This window comes from Cavia porcellus, unplaced genomic scaffold, assembly GCF_034190915.1.
Source record: "Cavia porcellus strain 051 isolate PalLab524CR breed Dunkin Hartley unplaced genomic scaffold, mCavPor4.1 scaffold_61, whole genome shotgun sequence".
NCBI classification, from domain to species: Eukaryota; Metazoa; Chordata; class Mammalia; order Rodentia; family Caviidae; genus Cavia; species Cavia porcellus.
The window spans coordinates 488,658-498,335 of record NW_026947544.1 but is presented as its reverse complement, the minus strand read 5'-3'; positions in this window follow the sequence as shown (position 1 = coordinate 498,335).

The window sequence follows — 9,678 nt, the reverse complement described above, 5'->3', positions numbered from 1 at the left end:
GTTACTTCTCTAAATATCCTCTTAACATCCTTTATGTTGTTCCCTTCTTTTTCATTTAATCCCTAAACTTACGTTGTTCCTTTTTGTGTCATCTTGCAGGTGTTGGTTTTTTATTTCCTGTTATTTCTTGTTATTTTTAAAAGATCTTTCCTTTCCTGTTCTGGCTGCAATCTTGTCTTCAAGGTCTGAAATTCTATCTTCACATTCATTGAGGTGGTTTTTATAACTTTCGATGGAGTTTTTGATTTCCTGTATATCTCTTTGCATCTGCTTTATATATTCTGTTTGTTTCTTATACTGTTCATCCAGGGATTCTATCTTTTTGTTTATCTCCTCACGTTTTTGTGTCTTTTTTAGTATGTGCAGCATCTCCTTCATTTCTTTTATCATTTCTTCTTTTACCTGAGAGATTTCTAGTTTGATTTCCTTTCAGGCTTCCCAGAGTTGCTTCTTTATTTCAGTTACTATTATTTCAGGTATTTTAGGTATGTGGCATATATTTTTTCTATACACATGGCTCCTAGGCTTTCTTGGGATGGGCTGGATGTCTGAGACTGCATTTTTGTCTTTTTTTTTTTTTTTTTTTGGTCATGTTCCTATATTTTTGCACTTCAAGTTTTGTTCCAAGTGAGGCAGAAAGGTCAGCCAGGCTGGGACAGAGGTCCATGCTCCCTCCTTACTCACTGATTTCGACAGGAAACTGGATCCTGGGCCCCAGGCAAAGAAAACAGTTTGTTGGGCTGAGGCGGAGTTCCTTGCCTCTGCTGGTCTTACCAGACCAACAGGGAGCTGGAGGAGCCTGGCCCCCAAGTGAACAGGAGAGTTCTAGGCCTCTGCTGGACTTACAAGACCCACAGACAGCCAGATCCTGGGCCCCAGGTGAAAAAACTGCATTTTAAAATTCTCCTATCTCATTGTTTCTTCAACATAAACCACCCTTTTGTGCATGCATGCATCTCCAAGATATGCAATGTCCATTCAAACCTTGCTGTCAATTCTGGTGAAGCACCAGCTATATATCTTCTTCCTTCTGCCCTACTCAGTATGTATGTGTGTCTTTTCCTAAAGTAGGTGACAAATACAAGACAGTCTCCAACCCAATGGCAAACTTCCCATCAGTGAAGTGCTGTTAGAGAAGATAAGGGTGGGAAGCTTCTTGTCCTCATCTATCGCTTCCCAAATTTATCTTGTGAAGCTTTCTCATTCATCAAAGGTGAGCTAAACATTATTTGTTGCAATAAGCAGAAAATAAAGATGGCACTTAAAAATCTAGAGTTATTTTTTGACTATGTGGGTCCACAGCTTGTGACCATGAAATTCTTACACTGCCTCTTCTTTCCTTCTCAGTCACTTTTCCCGCCTGCTTCTGCACCACTGCTACTGGCTCCTAGGTCTTACAAGACCTTCATATCTACATGACCTATTGCCCCCATTCCTGATACTAAGACTTGAAACTCATCCTGATGTATGGAAGACCAGCCCAAAAGTGAACAGTGACACTCAAAACTTGCATCTGCTGATGAGCTAAGGAACCTGAAAGGTGTTATGCACTTTTACATCTTGGAGAAGTGGAAGAAGGATCCACTGTGACAACTGCTTTGCAATACACTCACTCATGAGATACAGCGAGAAAAGGAAAACAGGCTAAGTGCTTTCAATTTCTCCATGCTGAAAAATGTCCTATGTCAAGTATGTAGATGTACCACAGTAAATTCCTATCTAATTAAAAATAATTAATAATGCATTCTTATATAGTCCTTGCAACTTACACCACATGTAACCAGCATTTGAAGTGCTTTGTGCCTTGTAATTTTGGTACGGAGTCAAACAATGCCTTGTCATTAATGGCTAGCTGAGTTTTCAACTAAATTTTGGTCCTATATAACTTAAACATGAAAGACTTTCATGTAGCAGGGATAAGTCATCCTGTGTACTTTAAATGAAAGCTACTGGAGAGAGGCATTTAACTAAAGAAAGCCATTCAAGCACTTCTGTAAATTTTTTTTTTCAATTTTTAAACATCTTAAGTACATGTTTTCAGAACACAATATTTGATTTCCTTGAATATAGTTATTACATGTATACAACTGCATCTTGATATTGTTTATGTCATCTTGATATGTCAATAAGAGTTTATGCAGAATAGATGTGGCCTGGCAGTGGCCTGAGGCTCAGGGCTGATATGGTGCTCAGGTTTGGGCCTGTGGGCTTTCTTCAGAAGGAATCACATTTTCTAAGAGTTGGGAAGTCCCCAAGAACTCACTTTTTGGGAGTTGCAGCAAAGATGATGGATAGATAACAACTGCTACAGAGGCTCCCTGAGATAGTCAACTTAGAATTCAACATAAAACAGTGTGGGGAGCCCTGCACAGAGGGAAATGAATTCTTTCACCCCAAGAAAAAACTAAGGTGAGAAGAAACAATCAAACATACAGTCCTGGTGCTATTATTGGAACAGATAAAAGTTTAGTGCTCCAGCCACATTCGGTGAACTGCCGAGCCATCCAAGTCCCACTAGTTCCTCATGAAAGGCACAGTCACATTGAGGTTGGGGGTCAGCCAGCTGAATGAAGAGCTGAGCTAGTGTGGAGCCTGCATTGTACTGTGGTGAGTGATGGGAGTGGAGCCATTCCACAGAAAAGGGGGCTCCAGTGGATGACATTCTGGGACTGGGCAGAATTGGCAAGTAAAAGGGGCAGCAGTGACTTCAGTCAGTTGTTCCCTTCCCAAAAAGGATTGGTGGAGTGAGCTAGTCCTAGGTCACATGACCTGAGTGAGACCCTATAGGTTATCTGAAATCAATTCCCTATGCCAACAGCACACAGTAATGAAGTGAAGGCCTCAGAAGTTTGACTGGCCCAGAGGGGAGGAAGCACCCAGAAATACTGTGCAGGCCTCAGCAGCTTGACTGATCTGGAGGAGAGGGGCCAGCATATGCCACTCTTTGCAACTCACTTGTACATTGCATTGGGAAGGGTCACCTAGCCAGTGTACTTCAAAAGAATTATAACCAACAAAAAAAGAAACTAGGGCCTCCTGGAAGAAGCAAAAAAGATGGGAAGAGGAATCAACAAGAAAATTGCCCACATCACAACCCTGAGAACACTGACCTGGCACAGGTAAATACAAATGAGAATGAGAACAGCAAATGGGAAATAGCAGATACAGCAACACTGGACATAAACAGATATCTTTGGGACCTCATAGATGAGTACAAATGTGAAATATTTAGCAAGTAAGGCAAGATATAAGAAGATTGATAAAAGAGATGATAAGCACCCTTCAAGAAGACACAAATGGAAAATGGGAGAAACTCAAATGAGGGAGAGAACTCTTTGATGAGGAATATAAAGAAAACAGAAAATACATGAAGCAGATTCAAAGAGATTACCAGAAAATTAAAAACTCTATGGAAAGATGGCAAATGTGCTTGAAAGAAACTAAGGATAGATTATCCAAACTGGAGGACAGTTTTGCAATGTGGGAATATGAAGTAAAATATTTTTAAAATAACAGTGAAACAAGCAAGAACAATACAAAGGCCCGAAGATGACAAGAGGACCTATAACTTGAGAATAAAGAATGTGAATGAAGAAGCAAGGGTACAAACAAAGGAATTAGAAAGTCTATTCACAGAAATAATTAAGGAAAACTTCCCAAACATAGGAAAAGGAAATGATATTCGGATATATGAGGTATACAGAACTCCAGGGCCTACAACCAAAACAGAGCTACACCTAGGCATATAATAATCAAGGTTCCAGAAATTCAATATAAGAGCAGAATATTAAAAGCTGTTAGAGATAAAAAACAGATAACCTATAGGATGGCTCATCAGAATAATGGTAGACTTCTCAACACAAACCATCAATTCAAGAAGAATCTGGAGCAAAATATTCCAAGCCCTGAAAGAAAATAACCTCCACCCCAGATTAATATACCCTGCTACACTGTCTCTAGAAATTAATGGAGACACAAGATGCTTCCAAAACAAAGAGGAACTTGAGAAATTCAAAACCACCAACCCAACTCTACAGAGAATACTCCAGGGCATTCTAGAGAGAGAGGAAAGTACTAGGACTCCAGCAACAGTGGCAGAGAGGCCTCAATGAATGGAGCAGAAAACAGAATGAAGAAGATAAGCAGACAGCTGATGGCAAAAAAAAAAAGAGCATAACAGAAATGAGGCACGGAAGATTGGAAATAATCTCTAATGTAGATGGCCTTGATACACTAAATTAAAAATAAAAACTACATGTGGAGTAGATAAGGAGGTAGGGTCCACTGAGATGCTATTTAAAGGAAATATAATTAATGTGAAAAAGAGTACATGGACTGAAAATCAAATATGAGAAAACAATGCTGTATATGACTGAGAATCAGAAAGTAATAGGGGTAACTAGACCAGTATTTATGGATAGGTTGGAAGTACAGGTTTTAATACTTAAAGGAATACAATTAGAGATCAAGTCCTAGAAAGAGAAGGTTTGGAACCACTTAGATAAACAGCAAGTTGCCCTCTTCCCTAATTTAAAACCAAAGGTCTTGGTCAGACCCAAAAATGCACAGTGTACCCTGGGGAAGTGAAAAGGGAAAGAGAGCCCTAAAAAAGGTGGCAGAAGATATTGTTAATAGTGTATCAGGATTTAAAACCCACATTACTCACACCACTCTGCTTAGATGGATTTTATTCTGTCCCAGTTTGTCTACTTGCATTAGATTTGAGGGCACAGACAGCCATCCCCAAAATATCCAAATATAGCACAATAGTCACCTTTAATTTCCTGTTATCTTAATCTGGAGCCCTGTATGATTTACACTGATTTATCAGGTCTGCTCTTACTTAAATCTGGTTTGTTTGATTGCTGTTGGTATTGATAGATTTTATTCAAAACGATATGATTGATAGTATCAAGTCTGAGAGTATAGGCAACTACACTGCAGATGACAAGACTGTATGATACACATTCTGGTTTGATAACTAGCTGCTTTTGAAGTATTATAATACATACAAAGTTCTGTTTTTATTAATACTGTTATGCACTGATATATTCAATTTGGCTATGATGTAGCCAATTCTATTGAAGATAACAAGAGACAACACAGGAACTGTGGTAGAACTCCTTGTACAATGGTCTTATATGTCTTTTTCATTTCATGTGTTTATAGGAATATGTTTGTTTTGTCTTGCTTTGTTTTGTTTCTCCCTCTAACATAGAAAGGATAGAAATACATGTTAAGACTCATGCATGTGTAGAATTCATAAAAAGTTTATGAGAACTAATCATATGACACATGATGAAATGAACAGTAACTTTGAAGAAAAAGAGACACTAAAGTACGCAGTGCTGATCCTGGTGTGTTATAATGTGAAACACAGCAATAGTATTATTCTTTGTTCAGAGTGATATTAGCCTGCTTGGGTTTGTTCAATCTCTACATAATTGAAGATATGAATAAATGGAAGTATGTTTAAGGGTATAGGATTGATAACCGTATTTCTAAGTTTTTGTTGATAGTTGAACGGAACTGGTTGCAGGCTCACTGTTTGAATCTGTACTTTATATGCTCCACTTTATATGCCCCACTTATATGCTCCTGATATTCCTGATATTGTCCTCTTTGTAAGAGGACAACCTGTAGTCATCAACTAGTGATTTCTTACTGTTTATTTTTTTCTTTAATAGTATGTATTGTTTCTACCCATTTTCTGTTTTGTTTAGTCTTTCTTTAAATAAAATTTTTAAAAAAGGATTCACACACAATAATTTCTTGAGACACAAAATAGAGCTGTACTAAAACATGTGTGTTCCTTTTTTTTTTTTTTAATGTTTCTTTCTTGCTGGTGTGAGTGTTTCTAGTAAGATGTAAGATCTTTATTTTTTATGTTCCAGTGAAAGCATTAGAATTCAGAAAGAGCCCATCAGTATGCTACAGAATATACAGCAGGACATTAAGACTAAGAAACTGGAGAGACCATAAGGGTTTCTTTTCATAGAACATGGATTTTCCAACTGTGTTGCCATGCTACCAAACTTTGAAAGAGATGGCTGTTTTGTCATGTGTGACAGTATGGGTGAGCCAGACATTATTTCAGCATTGCCTATTTAAATTTGTTGATCTACAAGTACTTTTGTAAGATAACATCTTGCATTTTACTTAATTTATTTTTTAATCACTTCAGGTTTGTGATATAAATTGAAGTTCAGGATTGTGGTGTTCTCTTCCTTGTCCTTGTCATCAAGAATTGTATTGTTTCTCAGATATCTGCCTTTTCCATATGGATTGTAGCACTGTTTCTACAGTACTATGAGTAAACTAGTGACATGTTGATTGTGATAACATTAAATGATTTTGGAATTATAATCACTTTAACCAAATTGGTGTTGCCTACATAGGAACAAGTGCTGCCGTTTCTCTGTTCACTTTTCTCTTTTGTCTTCATTTTAAATTTTCCTGTCTATATGATTTTTTTCTTTCTATTTCCCAGCTCTTTGGCTAATGTTTTCAAAACTCTTTTGAGTAGTATTCTTGATAGCAGTTACCTTGAGTTTTTCCTCATTTTCAAGGGAAATGTTTTACTTTCTTTTCTTTTGATGAAATATTGATTATTGGGCCATGTATGTCTTTCATTAAATTGAGATAAACATTCTCTATATATTTTATTAATTATAAATGGATATATTTTATTAATTGTGAGTGTTTATTCTGAGTGGAATTTGAATTTTGAAAAATTCTTTTTCTTCAACTATGAGTAATTATATTACTTTGTCCTAGATTTGTTTATCTGATGCATTCCATGAATTGTCCTTAATATCGAAACAATCACTTAACAACTGGGATTGAATTCTTTGTGCTCATGTTTCATGATCTTTGTGATAACTTGTGGAACATTTTGTGTTAACCTTGTTATGGACTTTTGTCTATGTTGATTAGCTTGTAAAACTCTTGAAAATTATTGGCTATTATTCTGTTTTTTGTTTGAGGCACTTTCTAAATCAGGAAACAGCTAAAATATTATTTTAGGACAGGTTATCTGGATACTACTCCAGTTTGCATTTCATTGAACATGTTGACATCTTTATATTCTCTCAAATTCTTGTCAAATGGGTGGTACAATTTTTCAGCATCTGAATTTTTTCTAAGTTTTTAGGTTCTTAAAATTACCACTTCAATATTCAATGACACTAGCTAGTGAGTGGTTTTCTGAATTCAGCATATTTACTTGTTCTTCTATTGGATTAGATATTGCATGGCTTTCTTCTGAATTCTGAATTTCTTTTAAGAGCATGTATTTCCAAGGTAATTGCACTTCAGGTGAATCTAAAATGATTTTGCTTGTTTTCAGTTGTATCTATTTGAAGTCAGAACATTTCCTTCCTTATTTTGGAGAGACTGGTAAAGACTTCCTTTTCTTTAACTTTGAAAGAATCAACTCTGTATGTTGTTGAGTTCTTGAATTTTTGGTTCAGTTTGATGAGCTTCTGCTCTGAATTATGACTATTTCTTTCCTCATTTTTAACTTAGGGTGTGTCCTTTTACTCTTTCCCCAGAACATTGATGTCCCCCCTTACATTACTTGAGTTCATTGCTTTTCTATTGTGAAAATTCTCCAATTTAAAGCTCCCTGTTGGATGGATTTCATTATGTCTCATGGGTCCTGTGGTGGTATGTACTGTCTTTATCTCAGGAGTATAAGAACTGATTAATTTCTTCTTCAATTTTGTAACAAGCTCCCTTATTTTTCTTTTTAATCTTATTTTGAGAATAAAAGAAAACAGAACAAGCAGATCAGAATAGAAAAATTAAGCAACACAGCACTTCATATCAAGACAAGTGGATATTAACAGTAGCTGCCATAATGTCTCTTTCTTTGAAATAGTTGAGCATACCTGCACATACAATTATATCAAACATAACAAAATAGTATAAAACCATTCAAAAGAATGAAAGTATTAAGGGCATTCAGAATGAAATAACAGAAAATGAACAATGGCTACTATATCTTATTTTCCATAAAATTTGTTTATACTGTCACAGTATTAATATACAATAAAACACAACATGATAGAACCAAAGGAAATAGAAGACAAGACTTCAAAGCAAGATGACATTAAATCATCAATGGCTATTATAATATCTTATTTTCTTCAAATTGGCTGTTTGTACTATCATACATAGTAGGAGCAAACAAATAGAATAAAACCATCCCAACTTCAAGACAATGTAATTACTATATAATCTTATGTGCTCTAACCATTTACTACACTGGGAGAGACTCCCTTATTTTCAAGATGTTTTTGATAGGTTCCTGTAAGTCAGCATAGGTTATATGAATTCCTTTGCCTTTGATTTCCAGTTATTTTGCACTTTGATCTGACTGAATGGGCAACAAGAGGGCATTTCAGTGCTTTTAGTTATGCATATTTATGGGATAATGTTAGTTTGTTTTGGAGAAATTTCTGTTTGATGCTCAAAATAATGTGTATGTCTTGTTGGATGGAATAGTGTGTACATTTATGAAGTTCTTTGTTCAAAAGTTTGTTTCATCTTGTAACCTTTGTTTGTTGTTTCTTTCTCTAGATTATCAGGTGTGTGTGACAGTAGATTATGGAGTATCCCAGTGCCTTCATATATTTTCTACTCTAATTTTCATGTACCAAAGTGTTTGTTTTATGAAGTTTGACATGTGACATTTGACACGTTAAATTTGTATTTGCTGTTACTAATGGCCATATTGCTCATTAGTTAATATGTGGTGATCTTTGTTGTGTTTTCTCATCAGTTCTGGTGTGAAACAGACTGAATGAATTTCAGATATCCCTTCATGCTTCATTCCAGGTTTCCATTCAATGAAATATGGCTATCCATTTATAATTTTTAATCTGCCAAATACTTTGTGAATTTAATTCATTTCTGGTATGCTGCTGATCATTTGGGTGCTTTTCTTGATCTATTTTTTCACTGAGCTTTTGCTTCACTCACTCAGCCATCCTGTCTTTTTTTAAAACAAATTTATTTAAAGAATAAAACAAAATAAACAAAACAAAAAAAGTATAAGTAATAGAGAATTTCAAAAAGTAAACAGTAAAAAATCACTAGTTAATAGATTACATATTGTCATCTTAGAAATAGTTGTTCAAGTTACAAAATTAAAGCATACAAAGTGGATATTCAAACAGTGAGACTCCAAACAGTTCTGCCCAATGATCCAACAAAAACTTATTGTTATCTATCTTACACACTTAAATATATATACAGTTATGTATTTTAGAGCATTTCTTTTCCTCTTGTTTTTACAATAACAATTACATATTTTGGGTTTCATTACTCCCACAGTTATTATGTTTTTTGAAGAGAATAAAACCAAATATGAAAAAACAAAACAGAGTCAGTCAAAACAAATGATGGCCAAGTACATGATGTAAAGATAATGCAAGGTAATCAACAATGGTTACCATAATGCCTTTTGCTATCTTAAAAAGAATTGCCTGTATCATCAGTTATAATGCAATTGAACAAAACAGTAAAGAAAACAACCAATAACACCAAAACATTGGAGACATTACAGGACTTCAAAAGAAGACAATAGGCAAAACAGAATGACCATCCCAGTAAACCTTACTCTTTTCAAAGTAGTTGCCTATACCCTTAAGCTTGATACTGTCAAACAAAACA